This window comes from Ixodes scapularis, unplaced genomic scaffold (assembly GCF_016920785.2).
Source record: "Ixodes scapularis isolate PalLabHiFi unplaced genomic scaffold, ASM1692078v2 PGA_scaffold0__279_contigs__length_252992795, whole genome shotgun sequence".
Taxonomy (NCBI): domain Eukaryota; kingdom Metazoa; phylum Arthropoda; class Arachnida; order Ixodida; family Ixodidae; genus Ixodes; species Ixodes scapularis.
The window spans coordinates 22,191,214-22,219,173 of record NW_024609835.1 but is presented as its reverse complement, the minus strand read 5'-3'; positions in this window follow the sequence as shown (position 1 = coordinate 22,219,173).

Sequence of the window (27,960 nt, the reverse complement as noted above, 5' to 3'; positions counted from 1 at the left end):
TTGCATGTCATCAGAGTTTGTGCTATTCCGTAAAAGCAACTGTTTACTGCAGTGTTGTGCGAATATTAGAAATTTAGAAAACTAGGTTCCGATAATACACTACTCGATATTCGCTTCGAGATGGACTGCGTTATTCGTAGTTTCCGAAGTGTCGATCGCGACGGGTTATCCTCGTTGAGCACGCTTCCTACCGAGCTTGGGTGCACTGCGCAGAAGCAACGCCTGCAGAAGCGAGCTCTAGGATTGTTTCTTCTCCGAAATGTACTGGTGCTCGGCAAAAAGCGCACTCAACGGGGTAACACAACGCAATGAACACTTACAAAAGTATGAATATCGCAATCGCGTGCTTGGCACAAAAGCACACTCTCAAAACGGGACGAAGCACGCGCGCGCGCTTGGTGTGTTTAAAAAAGGAACGGAAACTTTGCGAATGTTGATGAGCTTTACACTGCAGTAAAACCTTTAATATTAAACTGTGACTGCTATGCAAAAGTGTATGTTAGGCGATATACCCTGGCAACTTGAGTTCATCATTCGAGCTTCTTTCTTTTCGTATTCGAGATTGATGAAAGAATAATTACATAGGAATATCTTAAATCTACCTCTATAGGTGTATTTGGGAATCTCTATAGGTGTAATTTTATGTCAAATTCGTGGTTTACTTGTCATCCCAATGAATCGGGCTTTTTGGGTTCACAGTGTATAAATATAGTTTAAATAAATTAGCTCATAAGTGAACAAGCCGGAGCTTGAAAACAAATTTCACGCGTTTATCTGGTTTTTGGTGTAAGCATGGTGCAGCAGTAGTAGAGACTTGGAGAAACTTTTCTATAGATATTGAAAATATTCGGCAAAAAAAAATATTCGCCTATAATTTGCCTTAACCTTAAAATCCACTTTTCAAACATGACTAGCTTGCTGACATAAACAGTGGCATAAACGAAATCAAACCTCTTCCCTAAATTTATTTCAGAGTAATATGTTATTGCCTATAGTTTTATATAAGAAAATTTCGAACGACTCTAGAGAGCCCATTGTGGTTCCAATAACACCTGAATTTCATTTAAAATCATCGATTTTTCATAAAATAGTTCAGGAAAATAACTACGTAGTCCCTCTGACCTAAACACACTGAACTGTGGAAATTCTTGAGCACGATCGACGCTGGCGTCAAACGCTTAACCACAGTAACCGTCATCGAACAGTCTAAGCCATCTTTTGAGACGTTCAGGTTTGCTCAAATCCGCGCCTTCCTACCGGAGCACAGGTATTGTATCGGGACTACCGTAGTGGTGTCCCTGCGCCCAAAGGGCATCACCACTTTTTCGCCACCGAGACCGCAAAGCGGTTGTAATAGGACACCGATCGGCCATCGCACTGGCAGGCCTCAACTTATTAAAGGAATCATTACAAATGGTGCCTCCCGATTGCATCCCTGCGTGCACTCAGAGAACTTCCGAGAATGTCGTTCACCGTTCGCAAGTCGAGCTTGAACCGTTCCTCTCCGGTTTGTAACTGGTCAATCCAGCTGCGCGCCGCCAGCCGATGAAGCTGCCTACGCGCTCTGCCAGCTCCTTTTGCCGTCGGGGCGTCCATGCCCCATCAGCGTGGCCGCCGCCGGGAGGGCCGTCCGGCCGGGCAGCCGGCCCGTAATTACAGGCAGGGCCGGCGGGGCGGTGCGGCGAGGGGCGCCTCGCAGCCGGCCGGCCAGCGATGGAGCGCTGGGTGCCGGCACCCCGAACGAAAGCAATCATGGCAGGCATCCCCCATCACGCGCGCCCCTGGAATCATTCTTCAGGCCCGGATTGCCGCTGCAGTGGACGAGCAACACGTGGGGCCCCCCCTCTACCCCCCCGAGGGCCGCTGCAGCGCTTCGCTGTGTGTGGCATTCGGGGTGCCGCGCGGCCGCGCGTCGCATCTTCTCTGCTTTTTTTTCTTTCTTCTTCCACCTCCGTGATCATACGCTCGGTGCGTGCGAGAGAGAGGCGTCGTACACGCCGAGAGGTGCCTCTTTGCCGTTGCTGTTGTTGCGCGGGGCGACGCGGCGGTAGTCGCTGCCTCTAATGGCAGCGGTCCGGCGGCGCGAAGAGCATCAGGAATGCGGCGCCCGGGCAAGAGTCACCCGAGCGTTGGGGTGCTGTGCAAATAAGGCGAGGGAGATGAAAGGGCCTTCTCCCCGGTTCCGCTGGCGCCTGATTTCTCAGTTACGGCGCGAGACGTGCGATGCCTCGCCTGCGCGCCGGGCACCGCCGGTGGGCTTCTGCAGCCGCGCTCGCACCCAGGCGCGCGCCTTCTGCTGTGACGGCAGAATGGATGAAGCCGCTCCGAACGGCGTTCCTAGTGCCGCGTCGGATTTCATCTCGCCACTCGCCTTCTCTTGAGCTGACATCAATCACGTGACAATCTGGATGATTTTACTCCCGGTGGCGACAACGCAAGTGTCGGCAAGGCCACTCTATCTATTTCGAAGGAGAGCACGTCTCCGCGCGGCACTTTATAGTGTACACATTGGTGCTACAACCTGCGACGAGCCTCAGGTTGAGTTTAAATGTTCCAGAGGGGTTCTACTGGCTTGGCTGCCACAGTTCTCTGGCGCAAATATCTACTAAAATCTTCCGTTCTGGTAGCCATTAATTCTAAGTCCGAGGAATGGTTAATCTCCGAGCGGGAGTCTTAGTTTAAAGGGGCCCTCCCACAGTATTTGAGCGTCGACTTTTTTTTGCGGTTTCTACACGCTAGTGGTCCCGGAAACCCAGTGCACAAGGAAAGAGTTTGAAAATATTGGCGCATAATATTTTATTTGACAACTCGGAAACACCTCCTCCGACGGTGGCGGCGCGAGGTGCCGAATGCGCGCGCATAACGGCGCTCCCTTTCACTATACGTCACATTATCTGGGTTTCGTGATTGGCGAGAGCCGTCCCAGGAATTTTGAAGCGAAATAAGGTATATCACACATTAACCGTCATTATTTCTCTAACAAGTCATTTTTATAGAGCTAATAAAGTTGCAAAGTAAAATTCAAAAAGGGCGAAAACAACGCCTTGTCGCTCATGCGCGCCTCCCAGCGGCGTTCGCGACGTACCATCGCGAGCAGACGACAAGTGGTCCGTCCAGACAACGCGCATCGTATTTTCACTTGTGCGCCCCCGGTTGCGGTCAACTAAAAGCAGTAAGAGGAGCCAGGGGAACCGTTATTTTCTTTTAGTGCTGTGACAGATTTTTCACTGTTCGAGTGAAGTGCAGCGACGGGACCCAGCTTATATCCTACTCGCTGAGGTGGCTCCGATGGCGAAGTTGCGGGAGACGAGTCTTCCGCGGCTGTCGAAGCGGACTGAGGCAGAGACGCGTCGCGGCGCTTGCGTGGAGTGTCCTCGTACGGCACGACGACCAGATCCGCACTCAAAATCCAATAAGCCCGGTAAATTCATCGATGATGGCAACCCGATCCCAAAGCTACGGTGGTTGCAGCTAGGCCTAATAATGGCCGACGAGCCGACCGGGCCGATGGGCTATCAACCAAACTCGCGTCCAATTGGCCAACCGCTTTGCTCCAATCGCTAAACTGATTCATTTTACGTCATGAAGCGCTATGTTTTGCTTATTTAAAGTTGTTTTCTGCAATATTTAATTTGCTAATAACTCACAAAATATTGCGAATTTCTGTAATATTTTTTTCCTCGGTGTTCCTGCTTTCATGGAGCTCCGTTGCAGCGCGAACTTCAAACCGGTCAAAAAATTGTTGGTGGGCCCCTTTAATGGCAGAAAGATGACAGTGAGTTTTGCCATCTGCTCGTTTCAAAACTAGCACGACATCGCTTGCACTCCCTCGAGGAATGCACTGGAACCACCAATCATTGTTCTTCGTACGGTGTTTTAACCGTTATACCAGAGAAAATAACGAAACACCGTCAGTTCCAAAATGAAAAGAACGTTCTACCAATCTACGTTACTTCAAATATAAGTAACGGGTTTACAGCCGCCTTGCGTTGCCTTAACTCCTGTGGAGGCACCCTACTGTGTCCAAGTCAGCCACTGTTTATTCTCAGAAAACTAGGGCTGTGTTCCCTTTCCCTAAATTGTCGGAGTAAGTTCCCGTAGGCACAATCCGCCAACGAGAACCCTAACATTCTCGTTTCTATAGAAACGAGAATGTTAGGGTTCAGCTTCGAAGTCCCAAGCCATTTTGGCTGCGCTCCCCGGCCACCTTATCGCCTGCTGTCTAAAGTTACTGTTTGAACTGACAGTAGTGTTGATGCTACATTTCTTTTCTGTTCCAATGAGCTGCTGACATCGCTTCCCTTATGTTTGTGCCTTACGCATCCGCTAGTGCTAAGTCAAGTGACAGAAACCACGAAGCTGGTTGGTGCAGCCAGTACTTAGCTTTCACAGCGCTGTCAAAGATGAACAGGGTCAAGATCTTGTTACAATTTCTTTTTTGTTTGTCTGCGGGGTGGGTGTGTGTAGGCAGAACATTGACAAGCAAAGGACGGTCTCGTGTGACAAAAAAAAAATGCTGATTGATTTTTGGGGGACAACACGCAGGGGGTGGGGCGGAAAGGAGGGGGGGGGGGGGGGGGGAGGGGGCGAGCGGACATCTGCGCCACGGTCGCAGTGTCCACGTTCGTACTCTTCACGACTCCCACTCGATGGTTTTATGGGCCATTAGTTTTCTGCTCTTTTGTGCGCTCGAAGTAGTCCGTTCATTTTCCAAGTCGAAGCTTGTTGCCTCCATGTAGACAGTCGAATCCTCCCAGCCTGACTGACCGTACGAGCAAGTCGAGAAACGGGCTCTGGCTGGGCTGTCGCGGTTTCCGTGAATTCCTTTCCTTCGGCAGCACTAGATCTCTTCGCGAGCAAACCCCCCCCCCCCCCCCCCCCCCCCCCCCCGTCTTGTGTTACCATACTAAAAGCTCGAAGGCTGTTGCATCGCCCTTATTCCTCTCTATTTTTCCCTTTGACGGGGCGGAATAATTGTAACGAGTAATTTCAGTAACCCGTTACTGAAAAAAGTAATGGAATTAGATTACAAATTACATTTTCAAAAAAGCAACGGAAATAAGTACAAAATTAGTAGAAAAGTAATTAATTACAAGTAATTCCGTTACTTTTAACGGATTATTTCAAAGTTTGCAGGAAAGTGCCATTTTGGGAGTTGCACATATAGTCCAAGTTGCGCACGCCCTCGCTTTGCCACCGTGGAGCCCGTACCAATGCTAACATGACCCACGCATAGCCTAGGTGGGATCCATGGGGTTTTTACTTGGGCAGCCCGAGTCAGGCATGGCCGTGCTTTGTCATCGTAAAGCCTACACCTGTGCTAACTTGGTCCACGCAAAAATTAGGTGGGAACTCGCACGGGGCTTTTACATGGGCAGCCCAAGTCGGGCATGCCCACGCTTGGCCACCGTGGGGCCCACATCGTTGCTAACTTGCATCCCGCGGAGCCGAACTGGGACCAATTAGGGTTTTACATGGGAAGCCCAAGTCGGGCATGTCTACGTTTGGCCACCGTAAAGCCCACACCGTTGCTAACTTTCTTCCAGCACAACCTAGGTGGGACCCACGAGGTTTTAGATGAGCAGCCCAGGTCGAGCATGGCCACGCTTTGCCACCATAAAGCCGATACCGTTGCTAACTTGGTCCACGCACAACCTATAGGTGGGACCCACGGGGGTTTTACATGGGCAGTCGAGGTCGGGCACGGCCACACTTTGCCACCGTGAAGCCCACATCGTTGCTAACTCAGTTCAAGCACAACCTAGTGGGACCTATGGGGGTTTTACATCGGTAGTCCAAGTCCGGCATGGCCACGCTTTGCCACCGTAAAGCCCACACCGTTGCTAACTTAGTTCACGCACAACCTAGGTGGGACTCACGGGGGTTTTAAATGGGCAGCCCAAGTCGAGCATGGCCACGCTTTGCCACCGTAAAGCTCACCCCATTTCTAACTTAGTCCATGCACAACCTAGGTGGGACCCACGGGGGTTTTAGTGGACAGCCAAAGTCGGGCACAACCACGCTTTGCCACCGTAAAGCTCACCCCATTTCTAACTTAGTCCATGCACAACCTAGGTGGGACTCACGGGGGTTTTAAATGGGCAGCCCAAGTCGAGCATGGCCACGCTTTGCCACCGTAAAGCCGACACCGTTGCTAACTTAGTCCACGCACAACCTAGGTGGGACCCACGGCGGTTTTACATGGGCATCCAGGTCGGGCATGGCCACAATCTGCCACCGTAAAGCCCTCACCGTTGCTAACTTAGTTCACGCTGAACCTATTGGGGCCTTTGGGGGTTTTACATGGGTAGCCCAAGTCGGGCATGGCCACGCTTTGCCACCGTAAAGCTTACTCCATTTCTAACTTGATCCACGCACAACCTAGCGGAATCCACGGGGGTTTTACATGGATATAGCCCAAGTCGGGCATGGCCGCGCTTTGCCACCGTAAAGCCTGTCATATAAAGAACACGAAGTCTGGCGGCATGTGAGACTGTGAGCTGGCTGGGCCACGCGCGACGGTCCGAGATGCGCGTGACTGGCAGATACGCTTAAGGTTCGATAAAGGACTCACGGGTATTGGTTTGCGGCTCCGGACTTTGACCTTTCTCTCGCCTCGGAACACGACATGGTGGCAGCGGTGGGATCATGAACGATCCTCCATCGTCTCCCGGGACCTGAGAAGCCGCACCAAACTCTGCAGTTCAACCGAACGGCCAGCAAAGAAGATTCAAGCCGCTGCTAGATCTACGCCATGACTAGCAACGCAGACGGTTCGGGGGCTTCAATCTCCCAGGCCAGCGGAGGACCTTCCTTTTTCAATGCCTTCGCGGTCCAGCTACCGGAGAAGCTGGATTTCAGGAATCCGAGCGACTGGAAGCGATGGATCACCCAGTGGGAGCGCTACCGAATCACCTCGGGGCTTCATCCCCGTGACGATTCGACTTAGGTGAACTCCTTCATCTAGCGATGGGCAGAGAGGCAGAGGATGTCCTTTCTTCGCTCGAGATGACACAAGATGAGCTGAAAGACTACGACATAGTCAAGGCTAAGTTCGACGTGCACTTCATTCCGCGGGTGAACGTCATCTTCGAGAGAGATAAGTTCAATTCTAGAAAGCAAGAGCTGGACGTGCCTGTAGAGGTCTTTATCACGGCATTGCACAGATTGGCGGATACCTGTGACTACGACCCTTTACTGGACGAGCTCATACGGGATCGCATTGTCGTCGGACTCCTGGACAGGAAACTAAGCGAGAAACTCCTGCTCGATGCTAAACTTACACTGCAGCGCGCGACAACGGCAGCTCGATCATCAGAGACGGTAAAGCGCCAACAGACTGAGCTACGCATCACAAATACAGACGGTGACGTTCTTGAAGAGCTAAGAAGACAGCCGAAAACAAAAAGCGAGAACAAGGACTTTCGACGTCCGAACACGTTGCCTCTCCAAGCCCAGTCTAATAATTCGCCATGGAGGTGCCGATGGTGTGGCAGTTCATGGAAACACGCCAAGTCTCAACGTGCCACAAAAGACAAGTGCAACCCCTGCAAGAAGCTAGGCCACCTTTGAGAGCGTCTGTTTTTCCAAATACACTCGAGAAACTCTCAGATCAGAAGAGCACAGACAAGGACTGAACGCAGTCTTCCTCGGCGAGCTGGTACGCTCAAGCAACGTGGAAGCCTGGTACATTACAGTCAAAGTAAACAACCAGGACATCACATTCAAGGTGGACACGGGGGCGGAAGTCACAGCTATCCCTCCCAATACCTGCGACGCGACAACGTTGGCAACATTGCAGACAACAGGGACGAATCTTTATGGAGCAGGCCACACTCCGCTGAACACGCTAGGAAAGTTCACAGCGACGGTAACCTGGAATGGGCGCACTACTATAGAGAAATCATCTATGTCTCCGACCAGCTAAATCACCCTCTGCTGGGGCGGCCTGCAATTCAAGCTTTCAAGTGCTACTTAGCTTGAACGATGTCAAAGCCAGAAGCAAGCCGGGGCATGACCACCTTCGTAAAAAGTGCCCCTCGCTTTCCCAAGGACTGGGGAAAGTGACCGTGGAGTACAAGATCGCGCTTCACCCCGATGCGAGACCATTCGCAATCACATACCCGAGACGGGTACCTCTACCTCTGCTACCCAGCGTTCAACAGGAATTGCAATGGATGCAAGACATGGACGTCATTGAAAGAGCCGACCATGCCACAGCATGGTGCGCACCCATGGTGGTGGCCAAAAAGCAAGACAGTTCTCTTCGTATCTGCGTGGACTATACACAGCTAAACCCGCAACTCGTGCGGGAGCGGATCATCATGCTAACCGTAGAGGAGAGCTTGGCAAGACTCGCGGGGGCGACGGAATTCAGCAAACTAGATGCTAATGCCGCCTACTGTCAAGCACCACTCACGCCAGTGGGACGATTTCAATTCAAAAGACTCCCGTTTGGCTATGCGACAGCGCCCGAAGTTTTTCACTGGGAGATGCTGAGGATCCTAGAGGGAATAATAGGACAAGTATGTCATATGAATGACATCGTAGTTTTCGGTCGTGACAAAAGGAAACACAAAAAAAATTTCAAGTTGGTACTCCGCCGCCTCCATGACTCCGGAGTGACCCTGAACACCTCACAGTGCGAGTTCTCCAGGAAGAGCGTCAGGTTTCTGGGCCACCTTCTGGACAGCAGGGGCATTGCGGCAGACCCCTAGAAAACGGAAGCGATCGTCCAGATGTCGGCACCTGGAAGCTTGGCAGAGCTGCGATAATTCTTGGGGATGGTCAACCATCATCTTGGGAAGTTTCTTCCCGACATAGCTGAGAAAACTAAGCCACTTTGATATCTGCTACACGAGGATGCTAGCTGACTCTGGAGCGAGCCTCAGGAAGAAGCATTCCTTAACTTCAAAGATCTCCTATGCAAGACTCCTGTGCTCACGTTCTATAAACCGGATGCACAACTTACATTGTCGGCGGATGCGTCTTCGTTTGGACCGGGGCGGTTCTGCCCCAAGAGGAAAACGGCAAAAGACGCCAAGTGGCATACGCACCGAGAGCCATGACACAAACCCAGCAGAGATACGCCCAAGTTGAAAAAGAGGCTTTGACCATTGTATGGGCCTGTGAACATTTCCGGACCTACTTGGTAGGAAAGGGATTCCACATCGAAACAGACCACAAGTCTCTGGTGCCACTGTTCACAGCGAAACGCCTTGACGAAATGACACCAAGGTTACAGCGTCTGAGGATGCGCATCTTTGAGTATGACTTTGCGATACACCACGTACCGGGCAAAGAGATGTTCACCGCGGATGTCTTGTCCAGGAAACCCCTACCGACCACAGGCCACTCTACAGACTCAAGGAACACAGTGGAGATCAGTGAAACGTTGGTTCACGAGTATGAAATGCTAACAGTGGAGCTCCTTTCAGCCTCTAACTCAGTTTTGTCCAGACTGAAGGCAGAGCTTTCCAAACACCCAACCATATCAAGGGTTATGGAATACTGCGAAAAACAATGACCGGAAACGAACAAACTTCCTCCGAACTTAAGTATATTCACTAGTCTCGCCGCAGACCTTTCGGTTGTGCAGGGATTACTAATGCGTAACGACCGGCTGGTGATCCCGCCTAGTCTGCAAGAAGAAGTCTTGGAGCGATCGCACTGCGGCCATCAGGGTGCTGTCCGATGCCGGGCAAGAGCCAGGGACTCCGTCTGGTGGCCTGGCATAAGCACAAAAATACATGACTATGTGAGTCGCTCTCCTTCCTGCAGCAATATAGACGACCACCATACAGAACCCCTTCTTCAGACTCCACTACCCGATTGTCTCTGGCAGGAAACCGGAACGGACCTTTTCCAGTTCAGGGGGAAGAAGTATATAGTCATCGTCGACTAGTACTCGAAGTTCTTCGAGCTTGAAGAAATACCTCGAACAACCAGAGAGGACATTATCAAGGTTTTCAGCCAGAACTTCGCAAGACACGGTTACCCGGAAGTCATCCGCTCCGACAACGGTCCCCTGTTTGGCTCAACCGAGTTCCAGCGATTCGCCAGAGAGTGGGGAGTCGAATTGGTTACTTCAAGCCCGCATTATCACCAGAGTAACGGAGGAGCGGAGAGAGCAGTGCAGAGTGCGAAGAACTTGCTGAAGAAAACCTCGAATTCAGCACAAGCTCTTCTGGCCCACCGAACCACTCCTGGGCTCGAAGGGTTTTCCCCTGCCGAACTTTTGATGGGGCGGAAGTTACGCTCCACTTTTCCAACGGCGCCCAGTACCCTCAGACCCCTCTGGCAACACTCCAGGAGGCATCGGCCACGATACAGGAAACGGAAGACGAGAGAGGCGTCTAGCTATAATAGGCGCCACCGTACAAGAAATAGCAGGGAGCTACACCCACACGCAGTAGTGTGGATTCACGCGGGAGCGGCCTCGCAAGGAGTTGTGCGGGACCAAGCCGGACCACCTCAGTCTTACCTTGTAGAAACCGATCAAGGTACGATACGACGTACACGGCACCATCTCCAGCCCGCGATTCCCGACAGCGACAGCCAGCCGGCCAGTCAACGAGAGAACGATCCTCAAGCAACCATAACACGAAGTGGGAGAACTTCACGACCGCCGGAACGCTATGGACAATGAGGCTGAAAGGGGGAGGTGTCGTATAAAGAAGACGATGTCTAGCGGGATGTGAGACTGAGCTGGCTGGGCCACGCGCGAGGGTCCGAGATGCGCGTCACCGGCTGATACGCTTAAGGTTCGATAAAGGACTCATGGGTATCGGGTTGCGGCTCCGGGCTTTGACCTTTCTCTCGCCTCGGAACACGACAAAGCATACAACGTTGCTAATTTAGTACACGCACAAGCTAGTGGGACCCACGGGAGTTTTACATGGGCAGCCCAAGTCAGGCATGACCACGCTTTGCCACCATAAAGCTCGCTTCATTTCTAACTTGTTCCACGCGCAACCTAGGTGGGACCCACGGGGGTTTTAGACTGGCAGCCCAAGTCGAGCATGGCCACGCTTTGCCACCGTAAAGCCGACACCGTTGCTAACTTGGTCCACGCACAACCTAGATGGGACCCACGGGGGTTTTACATGGGCAGCCAGGTCGGGCATGGCCACACTTTGCCACCGTAAATCCTACAGGTTTGCTAACTTTGTCCACGCACTACCTAGGTGGGACCGTGCATGGGGCTTTTACATGGGCAGCCCAAGTCGGGCATGCCCACGCTTGTCCACCGTGGGGCCCACATCGTTGCTAACTCTCATCCCGCGGAGCCGAACTGGGACCGATGGGGGTTTTACATGGAAAGCCCAAGTCGGGCATGTTTACATTTGGCCACCGTAAATCCCACACCGTTGCTAACTTGCTTCCTGCACAACGTAGGTGGGACCCACGGGGTTTTACATGGGCAGCCCAAGTCAGGAATGGCCACGCTTGGCCACCGTATAAAGCCCACACCATTTCTAAGTTAATCCATGCACAACCTAGGTGGGACCCACGATAGCTTTACATGGGCAGCCCATGTGGGACCCATGGTGGTTTTACATGGGCAGCCCAAGTCAAGCATGACCACGCTTTGCCACCGTAAAGCCGGCACCGTTGCTAACTTGGTCCACGCACTACCCAGGTGGGACCAACGGGGTTTTTACATGGGCAGCCCAGGTCGGGCATGGCCACGCTTTGCTACCGTAAAGCTCACTCCATTTCTAACTTGGTCCACGCACAACTTAGTGGAACCCACGGGGGTTTTACATAAGTAGCCCATTTTGGCCATGGCCACGCATTGCCACCGTAAAGCCCACACCGTTGGTAACTTAGTTCACGCACAACCTAGTGCGACCCACGGGGCTTTACATGGGCAGCCCAAGTCGGGCGTGGCCACGCTTCACCACCGTAAAGCCCACACCATTGCAAACTTGGTCCACGCACAATCTAAGTGGGACCCACGATAGCTTTACATGGGCAGCCCATGTGGGACCCACGGTGGTTTTACATGGGCAGCCCAAGTCGAGCATGGCCACGGTTTGGCACCGTAAAGCACAGACCATTTCTAACTTGGCCCACGCAAGTCTGGGTATGACCAAGGAGGTTTTACATGGGCAGTTTAGGTTGGGCATGGGCCACGCCTTGCCACCATAAAGCCCACACCGTTGCTAACTTGGTCCACGCACATCTTACGTTGAACCCACGGGACTTTTACACGGAAAACCCAAGTCGGGCTTGCCAACGTTTGGCCACCGTGGGGCCCATATCGTTGCTAACTTGTGTCCTGCGGAGCCGAGGAGGGACCTATGGGGGTTTTACACAGGAAGCCCAAGTCGGACATGTCTAAGTTTGGCCACCATGGAGCCCACGCCGTAGGTAACTTTGCCCCCATGGAGCCGAGGTGGAACCCACGGGGCTTTTACATGGGCAGCCCAAGTCGGGCATGCCCACGCTTGGCCACCGTGGGGCCCACATCGTTACTAATGTGTTTCCCACGGAGCCGAAATGGGACCCATGGGGGTTTTACATGGGAAGCCCACGTGGGGCATGTCTCCGTTTGCCTACCATAAAGCCCACACCGTTGCTAACTTGGTCCACGCACAACCTAGGTGGGACCCACAGGGGTTCACATGTGGAGCCCAAGTCGGGCATGGCCGCGCTTGGCCACCGTAAAGCCCACACCGTTGCTAACTTGGTCGACGCACAACCGGCGGGACCTTTGGGGCTTTCCCAAATCGGGCATGCCCAAATCGGGTAGGCCCACGCTCTGCCGCCGTGGAGCCCACACTATTGCTAACCTAGCCCACGCACAGCCTATGTAGGACCCACGGGGGTTTTAAATGGTCAGCCCAAGTCTGTCATGCTACGCTTTTCTGCCATGGAGCACCAATCTTGTTAAGGAAACCCCCGTAGAGCCGAGCTGGGTACCACTGGTCTTCCACATGGGTAGCCTAAGTTGGGCATGCCTACGGCTTGTCACCGTAGAGCCCACAGCTTTTCTAATTCGGCCTCGCAAAGACGAGGATGGACCCATGGGTGTTTTACATGAGCGGCCCAAGTCGGGCATGCCTGCGCTTCGCCACCGTGCAGTGTATACATCATCCCAACTTTGCCCCGCATTTACGAAGTAGAAGTTAGTGGGGTTTTACATGGGCAGGCTAACTCGTGAAAGTCCATGCTGTGGAGCCCACTTCACGGCAGCTTCGCACTCGCAGAGCCGAGGTGCATGGGACCCACGGGGGTTTGACATGGCCCAAGTTGAAAATGACCTACCCCGCCTTGCATCTTTACCAGCGGTTCGAGACGGTCTAAACGTAAATAATAAAGTACGCGGGCTATGAAAGGTGTTTCCCTTTATTATTTGCTCTGCCGGCAGCTTTTATCGTGCACTTGTTGTCAAAGATTTCGAGCATGCGGGTGATGTTTGAAACGTAGAACAAGCATATTCGCGGACATCAGAAAGAATAAAGGCGCACCTACTTATTGAAAAGCGGACTTTCCTACGTGGCCTTAAATTTATTTTGATCGTACATGCACAGGGAGTTCCTGATTCAGGGTTACTGCTTAGTTCTTGCCGTCTGTTTCAGTTTTCCGATGTTCTTCGCTCAATGGTACGTATATCCCCAAAGCTGTAAAGCGCCGACATCGAGTTCACGCGCACAGTGTCCTGCAGTGCACATAAATACGTGTATAAAGCCGTTTTAGCACCATTTTAATGCAAATAATTTGAAAGGAAAACGTCCTTACTGACTAATAATTTAGCCTGCCTGACTGAGAATTTTTCGAAGCTACCTAGCTAGTACGTATGAATTATTCGGCATATTTGCTCTTATAATTGAGGGTAAGGAGAAATTCCACTCGCGTTTTTCCATAGAAATACATTTAAAGTCAGTTTTCGCCTGGTTTCTGTCTTTCAGTTTGCCACAGCATAATAGTCCCAGTTGAACCTCTTGCGTACGTTATAATAACTCTATTGTCTGCGAATAAGCCGCACCGACAGCAGCGCCACCACCGCTCCTTGACGTACAGAGCCCTGTGTTGGTGTGTAGTATACTTTTTTTTTCTGCTTGGCTAGTTTATTAGCATACAGTGTGTTTTAAGTTAATTATATAATCTTTAAAATGATTAACATTTCATAACTCAAGTATTCAGTAAAACTTTTCTTTTTTCTATGTTTCGAAATTCAGTGCGATTGGGTGGCTAACATAGCAGCTTAATTTGTAACATACCAATGTAGGTAATGCACTTGCATTTCATCGGGCACCTTCCTTGCCCTGGAGAGATTGAAGACGTTCGTGAATTGTGAACCATTGTACATTCAATGTGAGCTTTTCTTCTGGCTTGTCGCAAGGCGAGGTTAGCTGTTCTGTTGACCCTCAGAAAAGTAGTTAAGCTTTTCTTCGGTGAGTGTATTTCTTCCACAAGCTTCTCTTCGATTAACTTACCTCTCATGCGCTTGACTAGGGAGTTCCACACTTTAGTTTAACAAAGTCGCAAGTTTCGACTTTTGAGGCCAGACTATATATTGTGAACGAAATTGTGCACGGCACTCCCCGAAAACAGCAAAACAGTTTTAATATAAAAAAAAATAAAAAAAAGCTATCCCTGTAAAAACCCGAAATATTCCGCGTGTTTCCCACAGAATCGACTTGCATGCATTGACAAGTGTCAGTCAATGGCCGATGGTTGTGTTCCTTGACCCCACAAAGCACTTTGATCCGTGAGGTAACACTCTAATAGGCATCAGTGGACAGCAACAAAACCTGGTGGGATGTAGTATTTCTAGCCAGAAACGGGAATTATTTATATACTTGTATCTTAAATACCCGTACAAAATAATTTTGTATTCCGTATTTATTTACATTTTGGCTAATGTTTCTGTCAACTGCAGGAGTGGGCAGTGTTTGAAATAAAAGCATTTGAAATACATATTTAAGACACTTGAGCATTTTGTACTTCGTATTTAATTAAATGTCAAGGAATATATTTGTTAAGTGTATTAAATACTGAACATTCAGTACTTCAAACACTTGAAATTCAAATTCTTCTCAAATGCCAATTTTGGGCACTGTTCTTCCCACTCAAATCCGATATTATGTGTTCATCGCATGGGAGTCATATGCAAATAGTGAAATTTGCTGTAATTTGCATACAATAAACATGGAACAAAAAAGACAAAAAAGAGTAGAGAAATGAATGAACGGGATGGGTACGATTATTGACTTTTTGATTGAGTGATTTAAATTTATAGACGTCGCATTAACGATGTGTTTTTTTTTTAAATAACGTTTCTGCTGCATCTGAGCCTTTGACATAAAAGTCATGCTGATTACAATGTGTATTCTGACGTTGTACAGTCTTTATTATTACAAACAAAGTTTATTTTCAGATCTGCAAATTCATCTTAAGCGCTTCATACTCGATCAGGCTTGTACCTAGATCAACTACTCTACTCAAGTTATTGTAGTTTAACTACTTTTCTGAGTAGTTTGGTAACTTTCAATTACATTTTTATTTTGGTAATTAGTAATTTACTTCAGTTACTTTTTTCTGAGTAACTCAAATTACAAATCACTTTTGAATTTTAGTGGTTGTTTTGCCATTCAACAAACATTCCTGCACAAAGGAGATAAGATGTTAGAAGATCAGCTGATATTTGCAAAGAGGGAGAAGCATGTTGCGTAGAAAGAAGGGGGGGGGGGGGGCGCAAAGAATATGGTTTGGAAAGTTGGAAACTCACCAACACTTTATACGAGCCCCTCCACTGCAAAAACACTGCTAAGAGGCGCGGGGAGCGAACGGACACGACGCAAGAGAGACCGAGTAACTGCGGGATTAGCGCCGAAGACTGGCGTTTTTTTTGGGTCCCGAAACTCAAGGAGATTTGACCCATTTGAAGAAAGGGCTGGTACCTGCTTCTTCCCAATGTAGAAACTCTCGCGCACTGCAGGAGGTGCACACAGTGCATCCTCACTCAAAGGAGTCAACAAAATGCAGCACCTGCTCTGAAGCTCATCTGGTGCTCCCGTAGTTTGGGCTGTACTCGAAGAATCGCATGCTGAAGAGCAACGCAAATGCGCTTTTTTGCGTTGCCTTTTCTCCCAAAGCTAAGAAAATCCAGATCTTTGAAGATTCAAAGATCATTCGAGAAACCTTAATAATTCCCCCGACGTTTTTAAATAAAAAATAATAAACGAACAGTGTTGGGAGGTACTCTAAGTACATTGTACTTAAAGTACTACTCTTTAAGAACTTGTACTTTACTTGAAGTACATTCCTTCAGCATGTACTTGTACCCTCCCAGGAAAGAAAAACTGCCGGCTTCAATGTACATTCCCCTAATGGCGTATCGCCGTGTGAAAACGCGCTCTTTCCTAGACGTCATGTGGTCATTTTTCTGAATGAAGTAATGGCGGCTATAAGACCGACACAAATAAGTGCCTTATAAGTCGATTGTACCAAATAGGTCGTCAGCAAGAGTAAAACAACTACTCTGTAGCGACTTGACTTTATACAATATTTGCTGCCATTTCCGTAAAAACTGATGCACCTCCGATTACCTCTGGATCAATGCATACCTGTTAAAAAAACAATGTTAGAGAATGAAAGGCCATCATGAAGGATTGTTTTAAAAGTAATTGTACTTTACCTTGAAATGTATTTATGCACATTACTTCAGGTACGTTGCCCCCGGTGTATTTAAACTACTTTACTTCAAGTACATAACCGCTCATTTACTTTGTACTTTACTTCAAGTTCTTTTTAGATGTACTTTACGCCACACTGTAAACAAGCAAACACTGTCTAAAAAATCAAGCTCAGGCAGTGCTGAACTTCGAAGTAGAAGTGAAACATTTGCAGTACACTATTGACCAAACAAAGAAGGAAGTACAAAACAATTAACGCAGAAGCAGAACTAGCTATTAAAGCATTTTCGTGAACAAAACAAACTGATTTATATTTGGCTAGCGCAATTTCACTAACGGATCAAAACCTATGTAATTTCTTTTTACAATAAAAAAGACATATAAAAGTAACTTCAAAAGTAATTCGTTACTGTTTTACGGTGATTAGTAATTTTCTCAATTACTTTCCATTTGAGTAATTTCTACTCTGCTCAAATTACTTTTGAGGTCTATACTCAGTAACTTAACTTAATTACTTTTTTGAGTAACTTGTACATGTCTGTACTTGATAAACCATATATATGTATATATGCACTCTACTATTTCTTTAAAACGTTCCACGTTTTACACACTGTTAAATTTAAGTCTCAGATGTCGGACTGTGTGAACAAAATGTATTTGTAAATCTATTGGAAGGTAATCGGATGGGCAGTATTTCAAACACAAGTATTTGAAATATCTCTTTAACATACTTTGAGTGTTTTGAATTTTGTATTTAATTACATTTGGGGGAATGCATTCGTCAACTCTATTTAGATACTTAAAGTTTAGTACTTAAAATGCATGTATTTAAAACACAGCCCCAAAAGAAAGTATTCGAAATACCTATTTAGCATACTTTGAGTGTTTTCATCTTCAAATTTAATTACATTTTGCGAAATGTATTTAGAAATTAACTATATTTAAATATTTAAAATTCAGTATCTCAAATGCACGTATTTAATATACAGCCCCAAATGCAAGTATTTGAAATACCTATTTAACATACTTTGAGTGTTTTTAATTTCGTATTTAATTAAATTTTGAGGAACGTATTTATCAACTGTATTTAAATAATTAAACTTTAGTATCTCAAATGCACATGTTTAAAATACAGGTTTGGGCACTGCTCTTCGCAATGAGATATGATAGTAAACAGTGGGCACTCGTCATATGCAAAGGACGAGAAACTGGCTGCGCCTCGGGCAGAACAAGCATTAAAAAAATGACAAAGAGAACAAGCAATTATTGTGATGAGTACAATTATTGCCTTTTTGGTTCGATGATTTAATATTTTTAAACCCGTCGAATTAAGGACTTGTTGTTTGAAAAGGCTTCGATGCATAAACTCAGCCTTCTTAATTAATCTTACACTGAATATGTTGTTCCGTTTTTAATTTACAAGAGGACGTCCGTAGCCCAAAAAGACCAGATTAGAAGTGTGTCACGTGCCGTATGCACGCGCTTCGTCGTCGTCCTCGGTGGGTTCTGGCGCGTGCCTCAGCAGCACCGCTACACTATTTCCCCTCTGAGTTTTGTAGTGATGCTTGTTCCTTGGTTGGCTCATTCTGTTTAACAACCTCGCTACGTTCCATTAAAGATAGACAGTTCTTTTTGCACGTGTCGTTGCCGATGCTCATCTGGAAGTTCACGAATTTCACGCCAACGTAACAGTTCCTCCGCAAACCCAAAATCCAGCACATTGGCGCTTTTAGAAGTTGATGCGCGGAGACTTGTCACTTGGCCACCGCCAACTTCCATTTTCGTCGCTCCTGATGAAATGTCTGATCAGAACTCCGATGACGGCACAAATCCTATTGGTGCAAAATGACACTGCACATTTGCGCATTCGGAAATGAACACCGCAAACGAAAGTTGCCGGTGACGCTGAAACCCAGGAGAAGCAGGAACTCTTTTTAGAAGATCACCACTTATAACCTCATACGTTGAATGGCCCCAGAGACCGTCAAGGATTTCAAGACTTACGCGCCTCGATTGCTTGAAGGCCTGGGATGCATAAGTGGCCATCGACCAACGCAGATATTCAATCCACGGCCAAAAAATAGTCATGGAAATCATGACGAAATGGTGACTTGTCCCTCGAAGGTACTACGGCATGCAGATGTGCAGCTTGAGGTAATCCAGCCACGACCCTACGGCTTCATGAGACGCCGGTGCTGACCATGTCACAGAAGACTTTCAGCCTGACAGGGTGCTTTTCGGTTAGCATGAGGTGCCGTATCAGAAATCCGACTTCTGACACCAAATGTTACGTTTTTAATTTACAAGAGGACGTCCATAGCCCAATTAGACCAGATTAGAAGTGTATCAAGTTCCGTCTGCACGCGCTTCGTCGTCGTCCTCGGTGGGTTCTGGCACGTTCTTCAGCATCCCCGTTACAATATTGTTTTTCTCCTGTGCTGAATCCGCCGCCAGTGAAGTTATGATAGAGCTGCAGCATTCTTTCTAAGCACTTGATTCTTAGTATATACTCCACCCTTTTCGGGATGAACTTCTTCACCTGGGTTAAATATAAGTCCAAGATGTCAGTCTTTCGTAACAAAATTTAATTTAAAACGTATTTGAGGATGATTAGATGCGCTCGTTTTACTTGTATAATTTATTTAGATAGTTTTATGAAAAGTAGAATAGAATGTGGTAATAAATACACCTTTTTTCCTAATTATTTTGTATCTGTATTTGGATACATTTTAGGAAGCATTTGTGCATTCACGTCTCGCACTTAAAATGAAAACAATATTCAGAGCAAGAGTTCGCTTTTTTTTGCATACACACTTTTGCACACACAATAAAAACTGAGTTCATCTCAGCGGAACTGGAAGCGCCAGATGCTTGCATGCGTTATACATTACGTCAGGAGTACCCCAGGACAGCGTATTGGGGCCATTACTATTTTTAATCTATGTAAATGATATTGTTGACGCGGTTGATCCTTCGGTAAGTATAAGATTATTCGCGGATGACTGTGCGTTATTTAAAAGTATAGCTTCATCATCTCACCAACGCTTGCTTAACTCAGGTCTTGGTGCGATACAAGATCGGTGTGACCTGTGGGATATGAAGCTAAATCTGGACAAAACTGTTTTTTTTTACGTATTACAAATAAAAAAAATCCTATTGTGTTTTCCTATTCAATTAAGGACTTCCTCATTTCTGAAGTTGATCAATTTAAATACCTTGGTGTTACCATTAATGAAACCTTGAGTTGGTCCGATCACATGAATTATGTTTCCTCGGGAGCCTTCCGCAAGCTTGGTTTTGTACGGCATAAACTTAAGAACGCCCCCCCCTCCCCCCAAACGTTAAATTGTTAGACTACACTTCCGTTATTCGACCCAAACTCGAATATTGTTCCATAATATAGGATCCATCTACAAAAAACATTCTAGAGAACGTTCACGGACGCGCTTTTCGCTTTGTTTATGGTAAATTCAAACGCACCGATTCCCCACCATTACTAATGCAGAAAAACAGTATACCTACTCTTCAACACCGACATAAGATTGCCCGTTTAAAGTTTTTACACAAAATTTACAATTCTAAGGTTTCTCTGAATTCCTGTTGTTACGTTAGTCTACTTTCAACCAGGCAAACAAGGCACAATCACCGCTACTCTTTAACACCCTATATTTCGCACGTACAAATACATTTAAATTTTGATATTTACCAAGAACAATAAACGAGTGGAATTTATCGCCCCTGGAACTCTTTTCATCGCCTGATTTAGCATCATCACTGGAATCTTTTTATCTATCCCAGTGACCCTCGCCGCTTTATAGCTTCGTTGTAATCTTTTTGTCAATGTATATTTTGATTTACATTTCAGATTTGCAGATTCACTGTTATCTTTTTCATTGCATATTTTGATGGGTCATTGTTATAACTTTGATTTACTAGATTTTATATATATATATGTATATTTTATATATCTTATATTTCTGTGCAGCAGCTTTCCGCCCTTGTTTTCTTGTTCTATGTCCAACCATTGCTTTGTGTAGGGTTATTTATTTTTACCGCCCACCCTGCTTGGACCTCGAAGGTCTGCAGTATGTACTAAACAAAAATAAAAATATTTACGGCGGTGGGACGCTATTCTGAAACTTTCGAGCGTTAATATCTTAGCTGACGTCAGCCGTACCTGCCTGTCTAATGTGCGCAGATATACATGACTTGCACTGACGTCACAACAGAGACCATTGTGGCGATCTTTCTGCGGAGCACATATTCCTTCTGCAGCATACATTTCGAATCACCGAATTTGTTTGTTTTTTTGGCAAGGTGCGAGGACGTCACGCCGATGTATTGAGTACTCCACACTAATTTTCGCTGTCTCCATTACATCTATCTAGCGCCGAGAATAAACTTCGATTGCTAATAAAGGGTACAGCACGCACTCGCACGCGCACGGACACACACGCACTCGCGCACACATACACACGTACATACATATGTGACATATATGTATACTATATAAGATATTTTTTTCCTCCAAGTTACATTCCTTTTTTTCTACGAGAACACGGCCACACCTACGCGACACGACGGGCATGTTCTCGCGAACGCCTCATTTACGAAAGCAATATCACGGTCGCGCGAAGTTTAATAGATGTACGTGCTAGAACGGGGTCATCAAAAAACAAACAAGAAAAAAGATTTACAGTCAATGGCCACGCGGTAGTGGACGCTTCCCTGGAAACTCTAGTAATGACGTTATGTCAAGACAAGGGAGTGGCGTGCAGAAATATAATCAGGTTCTCCATGCCGCCAGTTATGGAATAACTAACTGTACAGCAGCTCGTGTGGAAAAGAGGGGGTGGCGTTTTCGTCCTCGATTTGTACAGAGGGTTCAAACTGTTTACTCAGTGCACTGTCTATATTGACATTTATACATATATATGTATTTATTTAACATTGAGTTATATGCTCAGGGCTGAAGCGTTACAGATTAGGAGGGTTAGGACTAGAGACTAAAAGAAGAGTACTTCAGAACAATGATAATCATTAGTTAGTGAAACCTTGATTATATTAACACTATCGTTATTTAGTACACTCTATAGCTCGACTTTCCCGCTTTAATATCTGATTTGCTTATAACTGAAATGCGCAAATAGCAAGTAGATAAGCAAATAGCAAGTAGTGAGCACGTAAATATACAAAGAGCAAGCGCATGAACAAATGAGCGTTTCTCCACTTTTGAATTACGTAATAATACTTCGCCATCGTTGAAATTATATTTCTTGATTTATTTATTGCGTGCCGTTTTTAGCATTGTTTAACTACTTGCTTAACCTCAGATTTTGTTGATATGAATTTTTGTTTTGATTTTTATGATCAATGATTGTCATCCTTTCAATTTATTACAATGCGCCTCGAATACAAATCATTGATTCAAGAATTAATTGATTATGTCTTTAAATCCAACTGCTGGTACATAAATAAAGGAGTTCAACGTTAGCGTAATTCAAAGTTGGTATGGTGCACTGTGCTGCATTCACTCTAGCTGAACTTTCCGAACTCGAACGACAATTAGAATAGGCCAGAAAAAGCGGGGAGTCACCGACGCCTGGACTCACGTCCGGGACATGGGACACTGAATCAGCTGCATGCCACCATGATGGAGTGACGACGAAACACTACGGAACCTTTTATTTACACTTTTACGTGTGCGTGAGTTCTGTCCTGTTTCTATCGCCGCTCGGAGTGGACGTGAGTCGTCGATTGATGGGAGACTCACGCGACGAAGGGGCGGAACGCTCAGGCATTCCGAAACGAAGCATGATCCATTACGTGGCCGCCGGGTGACATACAGTGTCGCGTTTTCCTCAACGTGTCGATTTTATTTATTTTGATTAGCTCGTTTCATGGCACCCGCCTGGACACTTAGATTGATGGACCGATCCGGATAAAATCGAAGCCCGCCTTTATTCCTTCGGTTCCTCGGGACGCCCGTGTAATATGAGGAGGACAAAACATTGCTCGAAATGACGAGAATGAAATGCAACACGGAATATAAATTTACGGACGTATAGTTTGGTCGACCGCCACTTTGTCACCACGTTCTTTACGGGTTCAAAATTGAATGGCAGTGATCAGCCTATCGTCTTTTAAAGTTTGAACATATGAAACTCTGAAGGATATAGCTGTACACCGTTGTTTCTGGCCCCACAATCGCGGAATTGTGTGATAATGATTCGTTCATCTTTGCGCAAAGGATAAATAATTTGGTGTCTGCTGGAAATAAGCATAGTTGCGGTTTCGCACATGACATATTATTGTAACTTTGTACGTGAAATTTAAAGGCAACGAGATGTAGAATAGAATAAATTAAAGAATTCTTCCATGCTTTCTCCATCGATAATTGTGCGCTTATTGGTTCTGCATTGTCCGAATTAAGTCTCGAAATGAATTTTTATGCACCGAGACGCCAGTGGGACACTGATCATTGGTCTGTCTTTAATCAGCTTGGTCGACGAGATTCACGTGGAATATCACGGGTAGGCGCTTAGGCCGTCCAAGTCGAAAAAATGCTGCAACCATTTCCGACAGAGAAAGTGCATTACAAACACATCATGTTCCAGATCGCCTTCATCTATATTTTTGACAGCTTGAACCAGGGGAAGATATAGAGAAATTGAGACAGGAGAGAATAGACAGCTGACTGCCAACGATTATTTAGTGGGAACTTCTTTTTCCTTGCGTGTTTTCAGACACCAACAAAAATTATTACATATTAAAACCTATTATACTAATATAATAATGCATGTGTATGTTTACAAAATTTTCACATTACCTAAACCTAAACTAATATTTTAAATTCACCCGCCACAAGCTCATACTGCCATTTTCTGGACCGTGACGCACCGTAGATATTGTCTCTCCTTTTTGTGAATAGTGATGGACGGGGTGCTGACGCACCCACTCGCTTGTTCTTCGATAGCAAGCGCCTCGAGCATCTCGCGCGCATGAGTATTGTTATTACTGGCTAGGATGGTTATGTCCTTGAACGCTGCACTGCAGTGGCAAGTCCTGCAATGAGCTGCAAGATGCCCTGCCGACGTTCCTTTAAGGGATGCTGCGTGCTCGCGGGCTCTGTCGTTAATGCATCGGCCCGTCTGGCCGATGTAGCACTTCCCGCATGAAAGGGGAATGTTGTAAACCACTCCTGTCATGCATGGTACATATTGTGTTCTGTGGGCAATGTCGCACGTTTTTTCTTTGCCTGTTCTGTTGTTAACTCGTCTGCACATGGAGTACGCTTTGTTAGGCACGGAGCATACTACTTGGATCTCATTCCTCGCGGCGATCTTTTTCAATTTGTGCGTAATCCCGTGAACGTATGGTAGCACAGCGATCTTCCTTCGGGTTTCCTCGTTCAATTTTTTGCCCGACTTTGCACTCTTCAAGTTTCTGCAGATGGTCTCACAAACGGGTACCAAGATACTTGTTGGGTATCCCGAATTCCGTAATCGTGACATCTGTTTTTCAAAGCTCTGCCCTATCTGGTGTTTACATGATTTGTTTAAGGCAGAAACTAACGCCGTGCTGGCGATACCTCTCTTAATAGTTCTTGAGTGGCCAGAGGTAAACGGCAGAAACCAAGGAAAAAGAAGTTCCCACGCAAGGAAAAAGAAGTTCCCACTAAATAATCGTTGGTAGTCAGCTGTCTATTCTCTCCTGTCTCAATTTCTCTATATCTTCCCCTGGTTCAAGCTGTCAAAAATATATATACAAGTATGTACCAACAAGCTCCACTATCAACCGTTACGCCTTCATCATTGACTGAACTTATTCGATGTTGCAGAATAATTGATGTCTAGGGTGCTGTTTGTTCTGCTCCAGCCAACTAAGAAGTGTTATTTGTGATTTGCAAGGTACATGATAATTTGAGTGTCTGTGAACCGCCAACATGTATGATACATAAAGCGAAGCCCGACACTACAGCTCAATGCATGCTGTCGAGTCGGCCTCGTATGTTTTCGCATATAAACGTTCGTTGCCTTTTCCAAAATATTAAAGGTAATGTTTTTAGTTTCTTTTTTTTTTTTTTTTACGGTATTCTGCAGTGTGACAATGTAGCCCGTCTCCGCGCGCGCAAAAGCGTCAAAAACAACTAATTCCGCGGCTGAAAAAAACAAAAAAATTCGGAGTGAAGGGCATTTTTTTTTTTACACTGAGTGCAGATTGGCTGCTGAGAATGTGGGGAGTAGAATCAGTACAGGGAGTGAAATTCAAAGTAAAAAGTAAACATCCTTGCGTGTATCAGCACACACTTAGTGCATATACGTGCAAGTTAATAAAGGCTTCAGTGGGCTTCATGAATCGCAAACGAGAAACGACCCCTTTTTGTATCTCCTTCCAAAGCCGAAGCTACTGACTATTGTCATGTCATGGACCCTTCCCAGGTATCACGGAGTTATGGGCCAAAATTTGGCTTTCGTGTGGGAGTTTAGGGATTGAAAAGCCCGAAGAAGCCGAAGTAGAGCCAAACCTGACCTTCCTTGGCAAGAGTCTGAGTATTTTGGCTCTAATTTGCCAAACAAGTGACAAACTTAAGCTTCACTGCCTGGTAGTTCGGCTTTCATCGGGCGTCTTTGGGCTAAATCGCCTAACAAATGCCGGAGTTGGGCTTACTGCCCGGTATTTCGGGTGATATTTGGCATTTTTGGATCAACATCGCCAAACAATAAATGCCAAAGTTAGGCTTCACTTTTTGATAGTCCGGCTGTCATCTGGCACCTTCGGGACAAAATCGCCACAAATGTGCCAGAGTTAGGCTTACTGCCTTGTAGTTTGGCTGACGTCTGCCACCTTTGGGTCCAGATCGCCAAACAAGTTGCAAAGTTAGGCTTCGCTTCCTAATAGTTCGGTTATCATCTGGGAGCTACGGGCGAAAGTCGCCAAAGAAGTGCCAGAACTAGGCTTACTGCCTTGCAGTTCGGCAGATAAGGCATTGGATGTATACGGGTGGTCTGCAGCTTAGTTAAATAGAACAAGTTTTATTTTGCTCACAAATTTCGACTTCATTTTTGGTGTCTCTTGATTTCTCCAGGCAAAAGGTGCGCTGAATGTTTTGCCACGGCTAGATCAGACTTTGCAAACGCAGATTTCGCCAGATTGTTGTGTACGCGCGTAGGCACACATGCCAATATCGGGTCACGCAATGAGAATGGTTGGACGTTGCAGAAACTGCTGCCGTTGGGCAAGCGCTGCGCGAGACTGATGTGCGCTCGTCTCCTCAACAGATATCTTTATTAGGCGGCGAATTGCAAAAGCGAGCGTAGCCCTGTGCGTGTTTTGCATTGCGGTTGAGCACTGTCAAGTCCTGGCGATAACAAAAAGCGGGAGCGGCAGTGGCTCTGTGGTATCGCGCCCGGTTCACACTCGGGGGAACTAAAAGAGAATCCTGGCGGGGACGATTTTTTTTTTAAAGTTAATTTGAAGCATTTGACAGCATCAACCCAGACACTCTATTCCCTCACAGTCTTTCACTCCTCGCCCCCCCCCCCCCCCCCGGCCTCCCCCCCTAACCAAAGGTGACATTCCAAGCCTCGAGTACGAGGTGTGGAATGTCTTCACTTTCAGTCAAAATTGCAGAGGGAGCTTAGTTACATTAAACTTGGATTGTGCGCGTTGGTGATTCAAAATACGAAAGAGTTAGACAAGATGTTTGTCCTGTCCGTCCTCTCTGTCTAACTCTTCCTAATTTTTAATTAGCTACATTGTTCGTGCCCCTTTGACCTCGCCTTTTGCTAAGCCTCCCCACCTGCGTTCGTGTATTCTTGTGGCTCTAGGCGAGCGCGACGGCTGCATTAAGCAAATCAGAAGGGTGGAGCAAAACGCGTTACCTCGCTCTAGAGGACGCGTAGTATAAAAACGCCTGGACGAAAATTTGTCACGTGATTCTCTTTGTCGCGCTGATGGGATCTCTGAGGCTGTTGTTTGCGCCGTTTACCAAGTTATAGAAATAGGCGGGCACGTAGGTCCGGTTTCCGAAATGCGCTGTTCAGTGTTCTGTGGTTTTCGTGCTTTGCAGACGCGGCCGCGCTTTTTGGTTGTAAACGGCCGGAATACGTCCACGCCAATTTTTCCGTAATGACCATTTTTTTTTTCGCCGGAGTCCGTGGAATTATTGTGCTGTGTTTGTTGGACACGCTTTGACAAAAAATGCGTTTCGCCGACAACAAGACGCCAATTTAATGTGCGCAACCTTCTTTCTCGACTATGTTTTTGGGCTGCCCGAGTCGGATTATGCATCTATCAAGAATTGCATGATATCGCTTTTATTAGTAAGTACACCTGCAAGCATGCTTCTGATAGTAGTTCTGCTTTCCTCTCAATGTTTCAAGGTTTTTTGGTGTTTTAATTTATGCGTTTTTCTTGGCATAAAATCAGTGTTATTCATATTTTATAATTTGCTTTTCATTTTACAAAGAGGTATGACCTTTGTAAATATGTCGAGAATAAGTTGTGTGTAATGATAGTGATTTAATAAACTTCTGGGAGCGTTTAAAAAAATTTCGATCGTCCTTGTATGTTATTGATAAGGGACAAATGATATGCAACGTCCTAGACAACAGAGACTTGTACGACGTCCGGCCAGTACGGAGCAGACGCATCGTACAGTATTCGCGCGATATTGCGCAAACACGACACTGGGGCAAAAAGACTGTACGGCAATACCTGCCGGATATAAAATACTGGTGCAAAACTAGACATTTGAGCGATATATGGGAACCGACTTTCAGCCGGTACTGGCACTACACTACCAAGTATCACCGTGCTGCTTGGAAACACAAATGGTGAGTTCTGTCCATCTTGTTTCCAACACTTATTTAATTTAAATTTATCCTGGAGCGCGTGAAAGAGTACTTCTGTGGCAGACCAAAAAAATTTCAAAAATCGGCTGGTCCCTAGGTTTTCTTTGGCACTTTTGACACTTCTTTGGCACTCCAGTGGCTAGCCAGGGAACAGCCAAACTTCGGCATGCTCCGAATTCTCAAATTAGGATTTATTTCGGCCGTTATGGCTCAAGTGTTACACTTAATTTGGCACAACTGTGGTGGACCAGAGAAAAGCCAAACTTTTCCTTATATGAAATACCCAAATGTGGCGTTGCTTTAGCAGTTATGGCTCCAGAATGGCACTTACTTCGGCATTCTTGTGGCGGACCAGAGAAAAGCCAAACTTTGACATGTGCGAAACACCAGAATTAGACATAGCTTTGGCAGTTATGGCTCCAGTATGACACTTATTTTGGCACTTCTGTGGTGGATCA